We start from the raw sequence: 21001 nt of genomic DNA, 5'->3' as shown, positions 1-21001 counted from the left end.
AGTGTATATGCAGCTTTCCTAAATGATATGATTCAATTTGAAATTATATCTCTATCTTCCCCTTGGAAAGTAACATATTCTATTTTGGCTATAGTAGAAGCAATAAGATAGTTTGAATTATTCTTTTACTTTGAAACACTAGGTTTAGTAATAATTTTCCTGCATTTAAGTTTTAATAGTTTAAACTATTCTAGAAATGCATATTCTGGAATATTTTGGAACTAAAAAATGCAGAGAACCGTCTTTCACATCTCCATTCTCTAGAACAGTCAGTATTTAATACCATGTATGGCCTACTAATTCTGAAAGAAAAGATTTAGAGATTAACCTTGTTATTTGAAATTTAGTGTTTGTTCTTCTGTGGGTAAAGCATCCCCATCTTATTTCTATTGGTACCACAAAGATTCTACACAGAAGACAGGGAAGTTATAAAGAATCTGTGCCTAGACCCCAGATCTGCAAATTACAGAATTACTCATGATCTCACTTTAACTTCTTTTCCCTCATAGCATAATTTCCTATGCCTGTTGTTGCAAAATAAAAATTGAAAAAGAATGACTAGAACACAAAGTAATGCCTTGAGTCTGCATACAAAGTGTAACTGTGTACAGCCCCATTTACCTCCTGAGAGTTTGAAAAAAAAATTCTGGTCAGCCCTGCCCACAGTGAGCCAGGGGAGGAGCCTGGTTTTGGAGAAGATCTACCCATCTTTAGCTGATGCAAGAGACCGTGGTTTTCTCTTCCTCTCCTACACAAGCAAAGGAAAGCGCAGCAGAGACAAAGCTCTTGCTGCTGTTTTTGCGTACTGATCTGCACAGCTCAGTTGCTAGGCCTTTGCCTGGCCTGGCAAAACATCAGAAGAGGGCAAAACAGGAACCATGGATGCTTGGGATCCACAACAGCGTTATGAAAGTGCAGTCAAAACTAGAATTTTCTGAATATGGGCTGACTTGACAGGACAGTGGCTGGTGAAAACTGCAAACTAATGATAAGGACAGTCACCATCCTTGTCCTATCTTTGCTCCCGGAGAAACCTGTTTCCCTGTAAAGCCAGGGCTATAGGAGTAGATGAGGTAATAAAGGGAAGAGTAAGGGCACTGAGGGGTCGAGTCTTTTTAAGTGTGGCTAGGAATTCCCAAAGCTCCCACAAGTACAGTAGACTAAAAGTTACTTCTTGTTCCACAGGAGTGGAAAGAAGGGGAAATCCCACAACAGTTGCTGAAGATTTCTTCCCTGCTACTGCATCTGCTCTGATGTGACCAAAATTCCCCATCAACTTGAAGGGAACTTCCTGAGCAAGGACTGTAAGTAACCTCAGAATTAGAGTATTTGGAGTGAAAAATTAAGAACAAAACAGTAGGGGGTTAGGGAAAGTGGCTGTTTTCCATTTAAGGTTTTTCCAGAGATCCCAGACATTTTACAGTTTATGTCCAGTTTTACTAAGTAGCAAGAAATAAGTACAGAGACAGCAGACAAAGAATATCCTGTACGGTTATCTGTGATTCAAGACAGTTCCCCGCATCAGTGTCAGTGCAAATGCATCAGAATTTCCTGTCAGATAGAATGCTAGTCGCAGGAACAGGTATTTACAATTTCCAGCCGTGGCTGGCTAACATATCCACATCCATCCAATTCCTTTTTAGCCATGTGGATATTGAATCCATCATTTTCAATTATTTTACAATTAAAAGTGCAATCTGGCACGTTCACACAAATCTAGCAGTGACTTCCAATAATGATTTTTTGTTAAACAGTGACTTGATTATATGAGGTTCTAACTTGAAGTACTTAACTACGTTTTTTAAATACACTGCATTTTAAACTCAAGAGAAGTCAATGCAGTATATTGACAGGGGTAGAACTGCAACAGTAGAGCCAAATTCTAACTCCTACAACATTGCACATTAGACAAGTCTTAATTCACTTGAAAAACTACATGGGTACTTAAAACTGTGAAACAGTTGGGGAAAGTGTTATATTTAATACTACTATTGAGCTGAAGAAGGAGGCGCTTACAGCTTTTTGTTCCTTTTCAATCAGTTGGACTGGCAGGAAGGATGTTACTGTGGCAAGTCAGCTGATGTGATCAAAACCAACGAGGTATTTATCTTTATTTTTGAATTTAATAGCCATTCCTAAATGTTTGCTTAGGCCCAGACTCTTAAGAGAGTATCAGACAAATACTGCCTTACAAAAAAAAAAATTTTTGAACTTAGTATTACAATTCAGATCTTTTTCCTGCCTAGTCAATAAAACATTTATCTGCGTTTCTAACTTTTATCTGTGAACTACAAGACTGTCTAATAATGTTGTCCATGAACTTCCCTTTGTTATTTGCTACATACAAGCAAAGTAGATTGTTTTCTTTGAAAAGCAAGTGTTAAACGTTACAGCAAGGACAGCAGTTACTTAGGACAATAGCTTTGGTACTAACTGCTGTTGTGGCCAGTGGAGTGAGACTGAGCAAAAGCTCTTGCTGACATGCCTTCTGTCAAACAAGTTCCTGCCAGTATGAGCAGCGTTTCCTATGAACTGGGTCAGAAAGATGAATTATAGGGCACGCTATGCATTTCCTCTGACAAGAAGCAAAGCGCAGCCCAGTCTGCTAATTGTTAGCAATTACAGCTAGCTGTGTATATGCAGATCAGTGGCTAGAAAAGCAAGGCACTGTAATTGTATCAGCAGCACTATGCCATCTTGGATCTGTAACATACAGAAACATTGAGCTGATTTTCTACTCCAGTGTTTTCCTTTAGTATAAAGCACACTCGCCATTCAGCTTAACAAAACGGAAGAGGTTTTGTATGCCTTGTGACAAGACTTTCTTACCTCTTCAAACTCCAGTTGCCTCAGTTTCATTTTATTATGACATTGTTTGCTTTGCTTCACACAGCACCACATTACGGGTAATTGCCTCCCCATCCTTTGCCACAGACTCTTGCGGGTGCCTCCCTACTTTCATCCACGTTTTTGCAGTCTTGATGTCACTTGACCCCAGTAGCTTGGGCAATGCTGTCATGAAACCCCTATTTATTAGCTCAGCAGAGGTTATTAGCTTCCATTTCACATAGAGCCCTGCGTCACCTTTGATGTTAGCGTGTCTCATTAGAGAGGCATTCCTCACCAGCTGGAGATGGTGTTTAGGATCTTCCCAAAGGTCAGTAAATAATGAGCTGGATGGAGTACATTTCTGTTTTTGAAATTTCAGTTTGTGTACATGGACTTTGTAATGCCCACAAGAAGAATGAAAAATATACAGCACTAAGAATATAATTGTAGAATCATTTCAGTTCAAATGTTTTCTTCTGAGCTCCCTTCTCTCAGGATTATCTATTCATTTTCATGTTTGAATTTACCCCTGGTTATTTGTCAAATTATATAAGTCTCAAAACAGCTTTTCTTTCTATGAAATACTAGTGAAACAATTAAAATCATTTAAGAATCTCTATTTTACCTTTGGGAAAATCCTTTGACAACTTGTAGAGCAAGAAAATACAAGTTACTCTTTTACATCATTACATTAAAAAGACTGATATTAAAATATTTGAACTAATTTATAGAAAAAACCTAAAGGTCACAAAAAAATAACTAATGCTGGATAAAAAACGGTCATTACACTTACTAGATAGCATTCCTGATTAAGCTTCTTGCAAGAGTGTGGATCATGAGCCACCTAAAACTCGGAACAGCCTACTCATTCACACCTCTTTCAGAGGCCACTGTTAACTGTAAGACTCCTTTGTTTGCATTATGTCCAGATGGTTCAATTCACTGTGATACCAGTTTAATCATGAATTCAATTAAATTGGAGATGAACACAAAATTGGTATTTTTACCTACTTCTGTTCATCTTTGGAAAATATGCCATAAAGATTTTGTCCTGATTTCAGCTGGGATAGAGTTAATTTTCTTCCTAGTAGCTGGTACAGTGCTGTGTTTTGGATTTAGGAGGAGAATAACATTGGTAATACACTGATGTTTTAGTTGTTGCTGGGCGGTGCTTACACTAAGGCAAGGACTTTTCAACTTCTCACACTGCCCCACCAGCAAGGAGGCTAGGGGGCATAAGAAGCTGGGAGGGGACACAGCTGACCCAGACTGGCCAAAGGGATATTCTATACCATATGATGTCATGCCCAGTATATGAACTGCTCGGGAACTGGCTGGGCATTGGTCAGCAGGTGGTGAGCAATTGCATTGTGCATTGCTTCTTTTGTATATTCTTTTATCATTATTATTTTCCCTTCCTTTTCTGCCCTATTAAACTGTCTTTATCTCAACCCACAAGTTTTATCTGTTCTCTGATTCTCTTCCCCATCCCACTGCAAGGGAATGCGTGAGTGGCTGTGTGGCATTTAGCTGCCTGCCAGGTTAAACCATGATCCTCTTTTTGGCACCCAACATGGGGCACAAAGGTTTGAAATAATGACAGATCTGACCAGAGCATGTTAAAACAAATTTGTTACTTGCATTCATTATATTAGTTTAGTAGTTGCTGGTCACAATGTTGATTTATTTGCTCTCAGAATTGTGCTTGTTCTCAGAACTGCTTTATGTAACACCTTACTTGCTGTACGTGTTCCCTGTTGTGCTATTTATCACCTCTGGGGGCTGGATTAAGGTTATCATTTTGCTGTACAGCTTAACACTGGTTTATGATATGATAAAATTACTGGCCATGAGATGGGTCTGGTATTTGTACTTAGCATTGCCGTCATCTCCATACTTTGGGAACCATCTCTTGGAAACTCCTAAGAAGGGGAAGGAGGAAGAAGTGGATGAGGCAGGCTACTCTAAAGCAGGGCCATCATGAGGAGGAGGAAGAGGCAGAACTCATAAAACAAGGCAATAGCCACCCCATCCCTATCCCTGAGTGAGCTTCAAGATATGCAAAAAGATTTCAGCTATTGTCCAGATGAGCATGTAGTCACCTGGCTGCTCCGATGCTGGGGTAATGGGGCCAGTAGCCTGGAACTGGAGGGTAGGGAAGCCAAGTAAACCACAGTAAATGCTAGAGCTCTTTTCAGTAGCGCACAATTACTGGCACGTTCATATCAGCTTTACTTCTGTTACGTCTAGTGAATGAGCTAGTGGTGTATAGTTACAATACCTAGGTTATTTTCTGTAGTCTGTTAGAAGTAATCTTGAGAAGAAACTCAGAGGTTCTTATCTATATAATCACAGTGTGATAACTACCATTATACTAAATAGAAAAAATGATGTTAAGTAGAAGCAATTAAAATAGTGACTGCTATCCCATGTTAACAAATCTGAACTTCTTAGCTATTTCCCTTTCCCTTATTTTCTTATTTTTACCTTACCATTTTTAACCCAAATCTACCCCATTTTTAGAATTTTTGTTCAAGTATTTTTCTATGGCGGCTAGTTTTTCTTCTGCTGAAACCTACAGTGGTACATTTGGTCATTTTGTTTAGGCTTTTCTGAAGCACTGTCACATCAACAGCTGTTTCCTGTATATTCCTTTCCAGTGTCTAATATCTTCCTTGGGTGGATTCTTCTTGACAGCTATATATACACACACCTATAAAATGCTATATTTTTTCCCAAGGTGGACAAACAATACTGAAGTTCTTTATGATTTTTACATACTACTCTGTAAGAAAATTTCTGATATTATCTAAATTAAGGGTATAATTTAGTGTGCTGGTGGCTTAAAGGTGAAAGGATTGTTTGGCAAAAAGAGTAATCTTCCCCTGTGATCTCACGCTGATACTGAGATGTCAGATTTTTTTCCTTAATCTATTATGAAACAATTTCACATACTACTGATTTTTCAATGCTTACATATTAAGCAATCTGCTAAAATTATTTGATTTTTTTTGGTTTTTTTGATAACCTGGGTAAGATTAGAATTCCAATTTTTGTGTATATCTGTCTCGATTCCAGGTTGATAGTTCTAGTGTGGGCCAGAAAGTATTTTTGCTTAATATTATTACTTGTAAATATTAATAACAAGTCAAAACCCATATAAAATATTAATCAAACAGAAAAAACATTGTAACCCATTTCACAAGTTTTTTCAGAAAATGCTATACTAAAATAATAATGGTTCTAAATGTATTCCTTACAATTACTTTTTGCTACTATGACCTATAGGATATTTTTTATCATAGAAGTAGTCCACCTTAACAGTCTACCTTAAAAAGATGAGATTATTCAGCTTGTTAAGTCTGTATCTCTGTAAAAGGAAAACACCTTAACAAAGAATGGTTTGTTGCTGACCTGCAGCTGGTTATGGTATTTCATGTGAAAGCCTATTTAAGTCCTTAATGGTAACATTTATTCCCTCTCCCTCAGAGGAGTATTTTACAAACAAAATTAATTAACAAACGAGGATAGCCAATTTTGTGCTATAGTTTAGGCTGACAGTCACCCAAAAGGGGCGTTGGCACTAATAATCATCATTATCTCAAAGTATCAAGAGGTCTTCTGACTCTGATGAGATCTCTGCTGGAGCTGAAGCTTTCATCCTGGAGTGATGCATGTGGAGCACAGCAGAACAGATAGCAGCTGGCAGAAAAAGCAGCAGTTCTTACAGAGGGCACAGGAAATAGCTTACAAGTAACCTCTGACTCAAATTATCAGCACCTGAACCCTTGATACTTTACCTAATCCATCCGTAGTTTCATTAAAAAGATGACTGACATGCTTCCAGCTTGTGAGGATTTTTATTTAACATTGCAGAGCTGATCCTTCTACGCTGAGTGCATATTTGCTCTAGCAAATTATTCGGGTTGACTTGACTTCATCATAACTGTGCTGCTCTGAGCTCAGATCTTTTACCCTGCATAGTTCTTTCTCTTACTGCTTCTGTCTTGTCTTGATGCAGTTAAGTGGAAGCATGTAACAGTGAAGTATGAGAAGTACTGTAGTTTCCTTCATAGCAACACAGACTGTGTTTTAAGAAATTAGTCAGGCATTTAGGAACTGCTAATCCTTCTTGTGAAGAATTCAGGGCTTGTTTCTTTGAAGGAATTTCTCACTTAAGGCCCAAGACATAGTTCAGTTTTACCTACTAAATGCTTTTGCAGCAAGACAATTATAAAAATAGTAAAAATAGGGGTTTAGTGTTATTTTCATTCCTTACTGCCAGTTTTCCTTGGCTTGTTTTATGATGACTTCATTATCACCGATAACATCATATTTATATGTCTGCTCTTTGAAGAGTTAATAATTATCCCAGTGCTTAATAACAGTAGTAACAGAGAAATCCAGCTGTTCAAGAGGTAGTAAAAGAAGCTTAACAGCATACATGTTTAGAAATAAATTGCAGTTGAGTTATCATGGGTTTGGGAAACAGACACCAAGCAGGAAGCTTCCTCTAAATTACCAAATAAATTCTTCCTGTATCACATTTTTCACCATCAATATGGGTCTGCTCAATTTATATATCCTAGTGTCTAACAGCAGGAAATCCAGTGTCGCATATAGTAACATTTGATTTCCCCTCTGCTTTTACACCAAAAAAACTTGTAGCTGAAGGAATAGGAAAAAAAATGAAACAGTAAATACCAAATTTCTAAATAATAAGCCTAGTATAATCCTGTTTTAAGTGGAAGTAAAAATTCTGGCTGTAGACATTATGTAACTAGATTTACTTTATACCAGACTTATAAAATTGAAAACCCTTTACACTTAACCCTTAACACTTCTTTTAGCTTCTTTTAACTTTGACTTTAAAAGTTATTCTAGGAGCTCCTTAAGCTTTTTTGTTAATGTACTACACAGGAAAATCGAGCTGAAACTGTACCTGGTCTATACTGTGCTTAAACCAATAGTGCCCCCCTGAGGAGATTTTATTTCATGTGTGCATAGGAGTAGATGGCCTGATGAGGATGACTGTTCAACTACAAGGTAAAATAAACACAGTACTTTTATCTATAAATAAGCCCCACCATTTATGACATTTCTATAGATTAGATTTTCCATTAGGCTAATAGGGATGCAAACAAGCCTTGTTGTTTCCAAACCTCTCTGTAATTTCGGCTCTTCCTAAAAATGTGTAACTAAATTGTTGTATCCAACTATGGGACAAATTCTGCAATCTTGTATTGAGGATTATACTTGTAGGACCATTAAACTAGACAAAGTTGTCAGACTCAACCCTCTGCCATCCCACCATCTTGAGAAAATGACATTGCAGATCCTACATGCCTTCTACTTCAGCCTGCTCATGTCAACAAGGCACTCATTTGGCTCAGGGTACATCTGTCTGCCTGTGCTCAAAGTTCTGTCCAAACTGGAAACCAATAAACCGGTTGAAATACTAGCAGCATAGCTATAGTAACTCTGGATTCAGCTGCTGCATGTTTACTGAGAGCCCCTAGTGAGTTTGCGTAGCCTCTACCATTATAGCTGAATTTCTACTAGTATCTGAGCAGACTTTATCTAAACCTGTCTCAGCACATCTACACTAGCTATTACCACATTGCTAAATAACTATGTATAGCTACCATCAGAGGAATACAGGAAACAATGACTGAGAGCAATGAATTTTCCCCCCACTTTGAACATTTGCCATGCTATGAAATATAAAACTTACAGATGATAGAAAAAAATACTTTAAAAATGTTTTTCAAAACTAAGAACCACCCTAAAATGCCAGCCTTCCAAAACCAATGTTCTCTCAAAAACAGGAAGAAAAAGTCTAACAAATCTTGAACAAAAAATAGCAATGCTGGCTTGCAGTAAGGACCAATATAAAAATGCTTTGCTTCAAAAGATGAGAGTGGGGGAAAAAATAATCAGAAATTTGGGCAGGTAAGAAGGAATTCAGAAATAAACAGGCAAGATGTATTATGACACACCAGATTACTAGAAGAACAGGAGAAGGCATGCTAAAACAAAAGTTTCCTGACATTGAAAAAATGCAAGAGAAATGCCATATGAGAAATTCTGGAAGCATCATATATAAAAATTTTTAAGAGAACTGCTGATGTTAAAATCAAGAGTTGGTGCTGTTACAGGGTGTGCCCACGTAGAGGAATGGAACCAATTAATTTTACTGAGCTCAGTTATTACTTAATGAAATTATCTGCATCCATGCGATGCAAATCTTAGTTTGCAGCAATTGGCAAGATTTTACACATATGCTTCTGTTAGAAAGTAGTCATTTGATGGTATAGTAAGTTAGCACTAGCTTCCATATTGATGTCTCAGAGCTATACATTATTTTTCTTTAACACACAACTTTCCTTCTCATAACACCATGCAGTTTGCTTCTGTGATTTAGTGTCACAATTTGAGCTCCACCATCCTTTGTACTTACAGGACTCACATTAGATTCAAATCATGCAAGAGACTGGCTGAGCCCTGAAGGAGAAGCAGCATGCTGAAGTAGACTCCAATAACAAATCTCTCAGGCCTTTTATCTGCCAGCTGTCAATTCCTATGCACATCCAAAGATCCAGTCCTGCAATTAAGACCTTGGCTTGTTAGCATTTATCTTGTGACTCATTACACCTGCCATTGCTGTTATGCCATTAGCATTGCACTTCATGGTACAGACTCAATATGCACCTTAAAAAAAACCAATCGCCTCATATTGGGTAGTTGTGAGTTTTTCTTCCCCAGTCAGGTACATGTAAGCAATGACTAGAGATAATTCTGTTTAGAATCAGTCCTGTCCTGTCTATCTCATCTGTTTCTAACCAACCAAAGCATCATTCAGCCTGTCACAAATTATCACCTTATCTTTGAGCTCCCCATCCTGACTTCTTAGTGTCAAACCCACTCACTCATGTATTAAGTGGTGAATATACTGAAGGCCTAGCGTAAAAAACATCACTACAGTCTTCAGAATTAAATAGTACATTTTGCTCAATGACTGACTCAGCCACCATCCCATCCCATCCTCTCATGCTGGTTTAGCTTCAGAGTGTGCCACTCAAAGTACTTCTCTTTGCCATCCGTTATTCCCTCTGGCATCCTGGATTTACAAATGAAAATTCTACCACAGAAAGCGTTTGCTGGGTGTATAAGCAAGAAGCTAAACATTTTGTGAAGGTCAGTTTGAATCACTCCATCATATTACGGATTAGTATACAGCACAGAACACTACATGAGGCCTTTTGGAGGCTTTTTCCAAGTATTGCATTTCATCTGTACAAAAGCTTTCAAGACATTTTTCTCATATAAAATTATTCTGGCACAAAAATGCATACAAACAGCAAGGAGCTAATAATATTAATACCAAACATGCTAAACTATTTATTTCACTGCAAACCATGTGTATTTCTGCAGGGAATGTAAAATTGAATTTTAAGTACAGGAAGTGCTCTGTTACTGCTCTGGCAGTTGTTGGTGGTGTTTGCTCTGAAATAGTATGGTAAGCCTGTCCAGCCAAGAAAAGTGTCAGAAAGGAGTCATCTATCTGTAGCACCAAAACATACCTTGCTGGTCTCTTGTCAGCTCTCCCAAACAAGCATTTTTTCTACTTATCATGCTGAACACATTACCAGTATTAAGACTCCCAGCAGAGTCTCAAATGCAATTTCTAACCTCCCCCCAGCCCTTGTCCTCTATCCAGCTCTCCTCATGGGCTAAAGTCCTGCCAGGATTTCTGCAAGAGTGCAAAAGCATGGATTAGTTTCACCCCATGAGCCTCAAAACCCTGCTTGCCAGCCCACTGTGGTAATATGCAAAACAGCAGAACACCATAAAACCTTGCAGAGAGCAATCTACTACAGCCAACCATGGCAAACATCTTAAGAACAGATACTGAGCTCTGAGGAACCTTGGCTGTGGCAGTATCCCAGTATTAGGAACTGACTAAGAAAACATCATAAATGTGCTTCCCCCACCCCCACCTCAACCCCGCCCCCCAAAAAAACCCTAAACAAACCCCAACCACCAAAACAATAAACCACCCCAAAACCAACAACACGCTCAGAGGGAAGGAATTATAAGCCTGGTTTTACAAGGTCCTTGAGGCCTCTTCATATTGGGAATAGCAGTTTATCTTGAAGACTGTCTGACCAGCCTTTCTACCTACAAATTATTGAAAACAAAGGCTAGTTGCTGACCTATGATCCCTTCAGCTAAAAAGCAGGGTGGCTTTCAGTCTTCTACCCCTCGAGAAAGTAGGGCTGAGACTAGAAAGAAAAGGCCACAGCAAAAGCTGTATGCACCAAGAACTTCACACTGTCTGTCTTCCGTTGTTACCAGTAATTTGAAATCACTAGTTTTTGTACCACTCATTGCACTTAATTTCCTGTCTGTTTTCTACAAAAACTAAATAGCCTGCTTGCTCACACCTTTGTAAAGAATGTTTAGAGGTTTTATACAATTGCCATACTTAGGGAGTTTTATAAGGTTAAAAAAAAGCACGAGTAAGACATACAGTGGGTGAATCAAGTCCCATGCAATGACAGCATAGCTCCCAGCTTTGACTTCCACTGTGAGGTAATCCATGACACAGTCATGAAATAATCCACACAGCATCACTTGATAATGAACTTTCTAAAAAGCACAGTTACCAAATTGTTGTTGTTTTTTTTTTAATTGTAACATTAAGGCACAAGTAAAAAAAACCCATATCCTGAATACATAATCCACAAATTTAAGCTACTTAATAAATAACTCATGGCGCTTTCATAAAAATCAACTATGAAAAGTTACACAAAGCTTAATGAAAACCATACATGCACTGGAATTCTACACTCGGTTTGTTGTCCAAGTAGGAACACAAGCAGCCCTCCTTGTGCTACTATCATTTAGTCTGTTTATAAAGTTGTGAAAGGTTCCACTCTTCATCTCCCAACCCGGCTTTATCGTGCCTTCCTATTGTCACGTGTACTGGTATGTACGTTGTATTCAGACGTTCAGGGAAATGCTGCTCAGCAGCTCCTAGCCACTTACAACACAGCCTCATCTCTCTCTCTGTTCCAGATGGATCCCCTGGTACAAGCCTGATTAGATGGTACCTTAGCAGACACTAGAAAGGAAATACTAGAGCAGGAGTGAAGTACCAAGACCACAGCAACGCCATTATTCTTCACAGTGCTGTCTATGGTAGCAAATCTTTTCCAGTGATGCTAGAATCAAATTGTTCCCCTCACCTGCCTTTATTTGTAGCGGGTAAAGTTGGCTCACAAGTAAACCTCTCCAGAGGAGAATAACAGTGTAGGTTTTTCCTACTTACAGATTGAGAAGCCTAACATTACAAGTGGGAAGAAAAGTAGGAAGTCTAGTTGTATCTGCTGTCTTAAACAACTGGAGAGCCCCTTAAAAACCTTACTGACTTTTGGGAGGCCAGTTGGAACAGTAAATCTCCAGAAAAGTCACCTTGACACTACTGTGTCACCCTGAACATGTGGCTTAATCATAACAGTGAGCTGCCACAGCTAGAGCATTAACTGTTCACATGGAATCTGTTCCACACCTGGAAGACAGATAACACACTGGCAAATGGAACAAAGTTATGCTCTCTATCGTATGTCATTTGCTAATCTAATTTGCATAATTATTCCAATATCTCAATTGCTACAAGTCCTATACATCTGAAAACTATGAAACAGGACAGACTATGTTCTATACAAAACCACTTCCATCTGTATCTCCGCGGAAATATTTCTTTCTTGTATATCCAGTTGATTTTTCTGTTTCAGAAATATAAAGCACAGTTTCTGCAAAGCAGTCTAATACACAGTCTGTTTTGGTTTTCCTGGCTTTTATAATCAATAATACAATGTGATTAGCCAAAGTTCTTGGGGGCAACTGAAACATGTGGATAATAAAAATCAGAAATGCAAACTCTACTTAGGTTCTTCCAAAGAGCCCCCCCGAACTTCTGTCTGCACAGTCCTAAATGCCTTCTTGAAAGCCAAGCCCTGCAGTGAGACTAAATGACTCAAAACAAACCCATGTCCCTAACTGTGTTGCCTGTAAAATTCTCCTTTGCACTACACAGGCTATGAAACTCCAAGGCTGGGCAGCCTTCAGAAACTATTCTACTTTCACTCTCCATATATCCTCAGGTAACACTTCAGTAATCCTGATATTGAGTAGCCTTTTTTAAGGGAAGTTCTGAAAAGAAATTAAAGTGCGTATTTCCTCAAGTGTTAAAAACAAAGAGAATTTAAAATTGAAAGTAGTCTGTATGTAATGGAAGTCTTTCTGCTTACCTTGCATGACACTGGGCTGGAGATGTTAGAAATTCAAAAGAGAGATCTGGGACTTGTATAGAAAATGTCACAACCTCGAAAACAGACATGATCTTTCCCAAAACCCTTACACAATTTCTAAGGCTACAATTTTTTTAAAACTGTTACTATCAAGGGTGTGTGGCAATCATGTTCCCTGACCTTTTCCTACTCTTCTGCAGTAAGAAAAATGCCCTTGCATCTGGCATTTTATTACTGCATTCTTTAGATTAGAACATGGGACACAGTATAAGGCAATCGCAGGTTTTCTAGTTAGGCAAAAATCAAGAACAGTGTTGTGCTTCTGTCAGCTCTGAAGGAGTTTAAATACTACCGTGTTGTCAGTAAGGTTAACAGTGCAGCCTATGACAAAAGCTAAGGCTGTATTAGTTACTAATTTAGTACAATAAAATAAATTCAGTAGACAGTGCTGAGAATACCATGTACGCAGTTCAAGAGTTTTAGCTAAAAGTCATTTTAGTCTGGTCTCCCTCAACCAGCTCAGGCATAGTTCAAAGCTGGTGCAAGGACCAGACATTGTTTTGGAACTTTAGAAAGTGATGACTTTGGTGTTCAGTTGTGACAGACCTTCTGGTGGACTAAACCAAATCACCATGCAGTAACTGGGCAGCCTGGAGATTCACTTCAGACCTGCAATAACGCTCCAAACCCAAATATTTATGCAGTTTAGACTGTGTAAAAGACATTTTCACACATATCATACAAAACTGAGACATAAAACTCCAAAGCAGGGTGTATCCTGCCTATCTGAGGAAAAAAAACCAAACATTTGCACCATCTAAAGAATTCTGGCACAGTCTGTCACTGAGCTTGTAGCCTCTATTACATACTAACTTTCTGCTCTAACTACGTGTAGTTGCAGAGCAGCAATGAACAGCTCACTTCATGAAATACATGAATGATGCTTGTTTTCAACACTGAACAAAGCCTGAAAACCCTTATACAGTATATTTAGCTTGTAAGTGTAAAACCATTCTGAATATTTCATAGGGAATAACACTTTCTTTGTAAGGTACCATTATTTGTGAAAGGCTGGAATGAGCAAAGGTTGCAGTAGACTTATTTAGATTTTTACTTTAGATGCACCTAAAATACAGCCATAGAGAGCAGCAGAAGCAGGGCTACTCCAGAGGAGTCAGGGGCAATAACCACACAAGGAGGGACACAGACCTTACTGACCAAAGTCCTGCAGCAAGCCAAGCAGGGCAAAGCTGATAATAGCAACAGATGTTGCCACCCCCCCAAAAAAAAGCCCCAGACAGTGCAAGATAACAAGCAGAACCAGAAGGCACCTCAGGAGCAGAAAGAGACTCAACTGAACACAAACCTACCAACAGCAGAACTCAAGCAACAGGCCAGCATCTGAGCAAACTCAAAGAGGGTCCCAGGCCCATGAGCTGGGGGAGCGGAATGGGGGGGCGGGGGGGCGGGGGGGGGGCGGCGGGGCGGAGGCCAGGGAGCTCAGGTGAGGCTGGGAAGGGTGATTAAGGTACACCCAGGGTCCTGGAAATAGGGACAAATCAGCCAAAACCAATTTTATTTACTGGGTAGTATATTTTACTTTAGGAGTTGTTTGAAAATACAAAATTAGAATGTATGCCATATATATATTTCCATGATGCTGGGTAAATAAAGATATGAACACATCCTGAGAAAGTACTATATCTAGGAACATCTTAGATTTTTTTATGATAATACTAAATTAGTCAAAATACTAAACTGAGTCAAATAGCTAACTCTGGTGGAGAAATGATGCTGTGAGTAAATCTTATCAAGAAAATAACACAGTTGCTACATGAACTCAGGATTCTTAATTTAGTTTTTATTAAAACAAGCAAAGTAGTTTGAATTTGCTGGGATGGTATCATCCTGCTTCCATTAGATTTGGGATGGACATGTGATTTTTCAGGGCCTGATTTCCCAGAGGCAGTAACTCTTCCTGTCTCGCTCTCTTTGCACTCTCTGAGAACTTTTCCTGCGGCAGAGAAAAGCAGATTGTCTGTTTCAGTCAAATTCTTGCTGAAAGAAAGAGCACATTGTGAGAAAAAATATCCTATTTTAAACCTAAATTTTTTTTAAAAAATCACAGATAGTATACTTGTGCTCAGGATTTATGTTCAAATTTAAAAGGGAAATGACAAAACTCCAGTCAGAACAACCTCCAGAGCCCTTGACTGTAACCCATTACACAACAATCAATCCTAATCTAATTATACTGATTATATGAAATTGCTGGTGAGACTGAAATACGGTATTATCTCACAGAGTTGCTCTCCACTGTTTACACTGCTGTTTTACCGCAGCTATAAGCATGGAGTGATATACTACTCATAAATGTCAGAAAATCCTTTAAGACCACTAGATACCCTGCTGCGCTACAAACTTCTGCCGGCTATGGTAATGTGGACCCAGAATATGCTGCTTCTGCTTGTGTAATACCAGTGCTCAGATCGGGCCATGAGGCTTTTTTATTGACAACAGCTACAGCACTTCGTAACATCGGCCACGATGTGCTGACAGCCTTCCTGGTTACAGCAGGACAGTGAATGGCACTTCCGAACTCCAGAATGGCAGGGAAACTCTTCCATGTGTAGTCCAATTAAGGGTCATGTCTTAATTTGTAATTAAGAACGAAGAGTCAGGAGGGACCATTTCCCAATTTTGCGAATGCCTGAGATCAATTACTAGCTGAACAATGAGACCAAGTGTAACCCTTGCAAGAAAGAAGTGCTGCTTATGAGAAAAAAACACTTCAAAATGCTTAGAACCATTACAACAGCAGTCAGCTTCAACTCAATGTATTTCTGGAATTTAGATTTAGACTTGGCAATGATTATACATATTTTTAAACCTTTAGACTGGAATATGGCAATAGTATAAAGCAGTGAAAGCATTAACCTTAGAAATTTTGAAGTGCCACAATCACAAGGTGAACTACTCTTTTGTTCCATTCTGTGCCTCTGGCTGTAATTTCACATGAGCCAGCTTCCACCCCTTTCTCCCTCCACTCTCCTGGCTGCCAGCATCAGTCAGAAGAGTCCTTTGACAATTCAGAGAACCGTTCCTTAATTTTCCATTGAAACAGCTAGAGGATACCAATTTGTTTAAAGCATGTCTCTTCAATATAGGTTAAACTTCAGCAAAGTTTTCTCTACTTTAGGATGGAGTTTCTTACCAGGTTCTTACCTTCTTATGGGAGATTCTATCTAAATGGGAAAAAAACTATTCCCAAGCTGCAGGAAAATGGTTTTCCTTATTTAGTCCAGTGACTTTGAACAGCCACATCCCAGATCTTTTGTGTAACCTAACTGCAAGGCTATTGACTACATTTAGCTGGGTGTTTCCTGCTGGACCTATTTTATGTATCAGCTGAAAAGTGAGGACCGGACCCTGGTAACCTGTGCTCTAAAGATTGCTGCTTTAAAGGTCCTTCAGTTCTTCTGAAGGTGTGACATCAATAGTTTTACAATGGCAGTCTAGAACAATCTTTTTAATTGTTGTCATTCTTAAATCTTCCAGGACTGGTGCATGTCAGAAATTTGTAGGTTTATGTGTATGTCAGCTTTTGTCACTTGCACGGTTTCCCACAACAGCAGTTTGGCCATTTTGCCTTCACAATATTGTCTACAGGGGCAAAGAGGGAATGGAGAGGGGAGAGACAGCCAGAGAAACAGCTTATTTTGAGCTATCATTCTCTGAATTGCTCTTTATTTGTATAATCTCCTTTTAAATAATTTCATGTGTTCAGATGGTAAAGACTCCAGTAACTGTAATAAGAGAATTCAGTAGTTATTTCACAGGATTTCCAATTGTCACACAGAGGAAACAACTGGGAGAATAAATAACATGTTTATGTTCTGCAGTGGCCAATGAGTTTCAGCATTTTGCTCAGGGTTTCTAACCATCTCATACCCTTACTGATGCCATTCCACAGTTAAGTTAGGGCTTCCCATACTACCCTTCCTGATTCAGTGAAATTGTCTAATTCAAAATAAAGGTCAATAGAGGTCACAGGGCTTTTTCTTTCTTTTTTTCTTCTTAACTCGCTCATGGCTGCAGAACTCCGTGCCAGAAAAGATTTGAATAACAAAGCTCACAGGCTTCAAATCAAACCATAGAATTCACCTTGCCCTAGTTCATCTTCCCTCAATAACAATCAACAGAAACTGGACAGAAAAAGCTAAATCATTACAAGGTTTTTTAGAATTCAGGATGTGCAGACACCACAGAAACATTAATGGTAAAAGCCCTACAGCAATTACTAAAAGACTGCTGAAATACTTAGTCAATGTGTTAATGAAAATTCCTAGGGAAAGTATACATGTATATATGTGAATAAATCCTATTTTTGGTAAATGAACAAAAAAAATTGTTTTGGGAAAATATATGAAATCAAATTTATGGATAGACTTTTGGATAAATATGTGGGTAAAATATGCATGGTTTACAGTTTGTGGCAAGTATATTAATGAAAAAAAAACCTGTAAGAGGGAAGAAGTAATTTGCACTTTTTAGTGTCTCTTATGTCTACAAATTATAAGGGAAAGCATTAGATGTTGGTCACCTTAGGTGCTTTTAAGATTAGATAATTTAGCTAAGAAGCATTATTATCATTATATGAAAAGCTTAAAATATGAATCATAACGGCTCTTAAAAATAAGACTTAGGAGGATTGGAGGCAGCAGGATCAGTTAGTTTCTTAGTAATAAATCGGTCTGCTCATTTTTAATCAAAAAATTAAATAGTCATTTCTGACATTTTAATTGGAGAAGTCAGTTGAAAAATATGACAGGATAAAAGAGAAGAGGGACTGCGTTAAGAATATTTGTATGTTTCTATTAAATCCTTCTTTTGTACTTAAGCACAGATTTAGTAGGGAGTAAGTAAGTAAGGAGCCATGTTGCTATCTAAACCCCATGTTCATGGTGGAAAACAGTTTTGGTTCCCTCTGTGGCATCTCAGCGATGGGAAGGTGTCGATAAGCGAGCAGCAGAGGCGAACTTGTACCTTTAGCAGGGCTCTCATGTTGGCTTGCTCTGCCCTGGGGCAAAAAGGAAACAGTTTGCTGGACAGTGACATTCCTGGATGGGTTTGTTACTGGCCCTGCTCTTGGAAGAGCAGAGCTAGAAATAGCATCTGACACAGGAGGAATTCCAGTGGAATGGCTGTACATTTGTACAAAATGTTCAAGTCTCAAGAGAAAAGACAAGCTTTATATAATGAAAGATAATGACCTAAATAGAAAGATCTTTAGAACTTCCTGTGGGAGTTCAATATCCTTAAGGGGAGGAAAATTAAGATCACTTGTGATTCCTTATTTGACTTTAAGCACTTCTTCAATTTGTTTGCATTCCTTAGAATGAATTTAATTTCTATTTTAACTTTGACTAAACTATACCATGTTTGACAAAACCCCCTTATCAATAGGTAATTGCAAATAACCCCAGAATTATTAGTATTTTAACTTTTGATCTTTCATGCAAATGTCACATTAACTCTGCCTATTAGACTGAAGAATATTACTGGGGAAAAAATGGGAATGTTCAGGTGCTAAATTAGATGCCAGAGACACCACACTATTATATAAACTTACTGATATTGGCAAACAGCTTAATTAAACGTTTTATGTAAGGACTGCTGAATACTTTCCTAACTGCATGTTAATTGTGCACATAAACCCCCCACCGCTTGCTAGAACATACTCAGTTTCTTCCTGGTGAAAAATACGGAAGAATAAAAACATGAACTTACATTTTTAGTGTATTTTTGCATGTGCTGTTGTGTAGGGGGAAAAAAAAGATCGGTGCAAGGAGTTGCCAGGGAATATGTATGTTGACATTCATGTGAGACCTATGTATGATAAACAGGATACAGAGCTTTAGCTCTGACCATAATGTTTGCCCTGTGAATCAATATGCATGTGAGAAGATAGTGTTTGGTAGATGTTTTTTTGCTGTTTTATATAAATATAGATTCTTTTGGATGAGCAGTCTTGCTTCCATGGTTTCTTTTTTCTCATTGTAAATATTTTGCAGCTGGCTAGTCAGGAAACAAATCTTGACTGAGTTCCCAGACAAAAGAATTGTGCTACTCCTTAATCATCTGGCTACTGACTTCAGGCTGCTATTTTCTGGAGGGGTCAGATACAAGATGAAGAGAAAATGCACGCACATAAGCATGTCAATCTGAGCAAGCAAACTTGTAGTTGTAAGGCTTAACCTGACAAACATAGTCCAGGGTGCCACCCTGCTGACGTGAGAAGCTCTGCCCATTTTCCCCTGACACATTCATATATATGAATAAATGTTCTGGCCTGAAATTTGCAAAACTGTTTCTGTTTTGATTCTGTGGAATAAAAATAACAGCTTAAAAATTTATGAACTGCACAAATTTAGAGGCCTTAATAAGTCATACTTTGAGCTTGAAACCTATTTAAAATGTTTTAAAGTAACACAGTAGAACATCACAGTACTTTATACATTTTAAATACAGTGTATGATGTACTTTTTTTTCCGCCACATTGTTAAATATACAATTTCACTGTTTTCCCATAGCCTTTCCATTAAATTTAATAACTTTGTGGATCTAGTAGGAAAAATTGGATACAAGGAAGGGTATAGAATGTCTTTTATTAGAAGTTTTGAAGAACAAGTTAGATAAAAATATGTCAAGGACGGTCTAACTGTACCTTTGGTACACAGGAAAAGTGCTACACAGCTTCCCAGGGTTCCCTCCCACCCCACAGGCCCACAGTTTCCATGAAGAAAAAGGACTTTGCACCACCATTTTCCAGAAGATCACTTGAGATCAGGGTTCTCTTTGTCAGATTTATAAAACAAGACTGGAATTTCCTTTCAAACATATAACTATTGTCTAAAGAAATCCCCCCCCAAACTAAAATTTATAAAAACAAATTGGAAAATTAGTGACTAGGGTGAAAATATGTATAGTTGTTACAGTTGTAAGACTATTTATTGGATATTACAAATTAGGTGGATGGAAGAATTAAAGCCTAAAGAAAAGAGTAATAATAAGTTTTACTAGGTATTGCACCTTTGCCAATATCCTCAAAATTGCTCAAACATCAACAAAATATCCACATTGAAAAGACTAAAAGGAAGAAATTAAAGGTGATGTAAAAACTAGGGTTTTTTTGCCAATAGCTAAAAGCTCACCTGCCTCATTTTTTGCCTTTGTATTTTTATTTTTCAAAGTAATTAATTTTGACTATCTGCAATAAACTTAAATTTAGGTGCATGGATATACTTTATAACTTTTTCAAATACCAGAACTAGCACAGATAACACCTGGACTGGCTATCCTGTAAATATACAGAGGGCCTGAATATACACAATAGTTAAACAAATACTGTGACACAGTGCCTAATAAAAGAGGGGAGATTGATATTTTTTTTTTTTACCCGAAGACAAATAAATTAAAAAATGCATTAATAGATCAGCAATGGCAATCACCAATAAGAAGTCAGATAGTCTCAAGATTTTGGCATTTCAGACTCCCTAGTTGTGCTATAGGTCTAAGTGCAGACACAGAGCCAGCATTAGACACATCAAGATCAGTCAGAGCAGTTAGCAGAACTGCTTTCCTTTTGATCTTATTTGCTTTTTTCAAGGCCATTTTTTCCAGCAGAAAATATTCACAAGTTATGCTGCTACTATAGTTTTGTATTTTGATGCTAGAGAGGAGTTAGGCCCTTAATGCAGGCTTTAGTTACATTGATGAGATGCAATCCAGTAAAATGTTCATAAATTGGCAAACTATGTTTGGATATAGAGCTGTACTTGGACTATAACTGTGCA

The 21001-nt window shown here is 38.1% G+C and overlaps 1 long non-coding RNA gene across 2 annotated transcripts; it reads left to right on the top strand.

Moving 5' to 3' along the window:
- Window positions 1-738: 738 nt before the first annotated feature.
- LOC130157623 (uncharacterized) lies at window positions 739-19483 on the top strand. Of its 2 annotated transcripts, XR_008824953.1 has the most exons (4): window positions 739-1073; window positions 1186-1304; window positions 7750-7875; window positions 9292-9516. It is a non-coding gene; the product is annotated as an uncharacterized LOC130157623 (long non-coding RNA). The 2 variants fall into 2 exon arrangements; XR_008824954.1 differs by lacking the exons at window positions 7750-7875; window positions 9292-9516 and adding an exon at window positions 19220-19483.
- The last annotated feature ends 1518 nt before the right edge of the window (window positions 19484-21001 follow it).

Source organism: Falco biarmicus, chromosome 12 (assembly GCF_023638135.1).
Source record: "Falco biarmicus isolate bFalBia1 chromosome 12, bFalBia1.pri, whole genome shotgun sequence".
Classification (NCBI taxonomy): Eukaryota; Metazoa; Chordata; class Aves; order Falconiformes; family Falconidae; genus Falco; species Falco biarmicus.
Note: the sequence above shows the minus strand (reverse complement) of the source record. Positions and strands in the feature narration are given on the sequence as shown.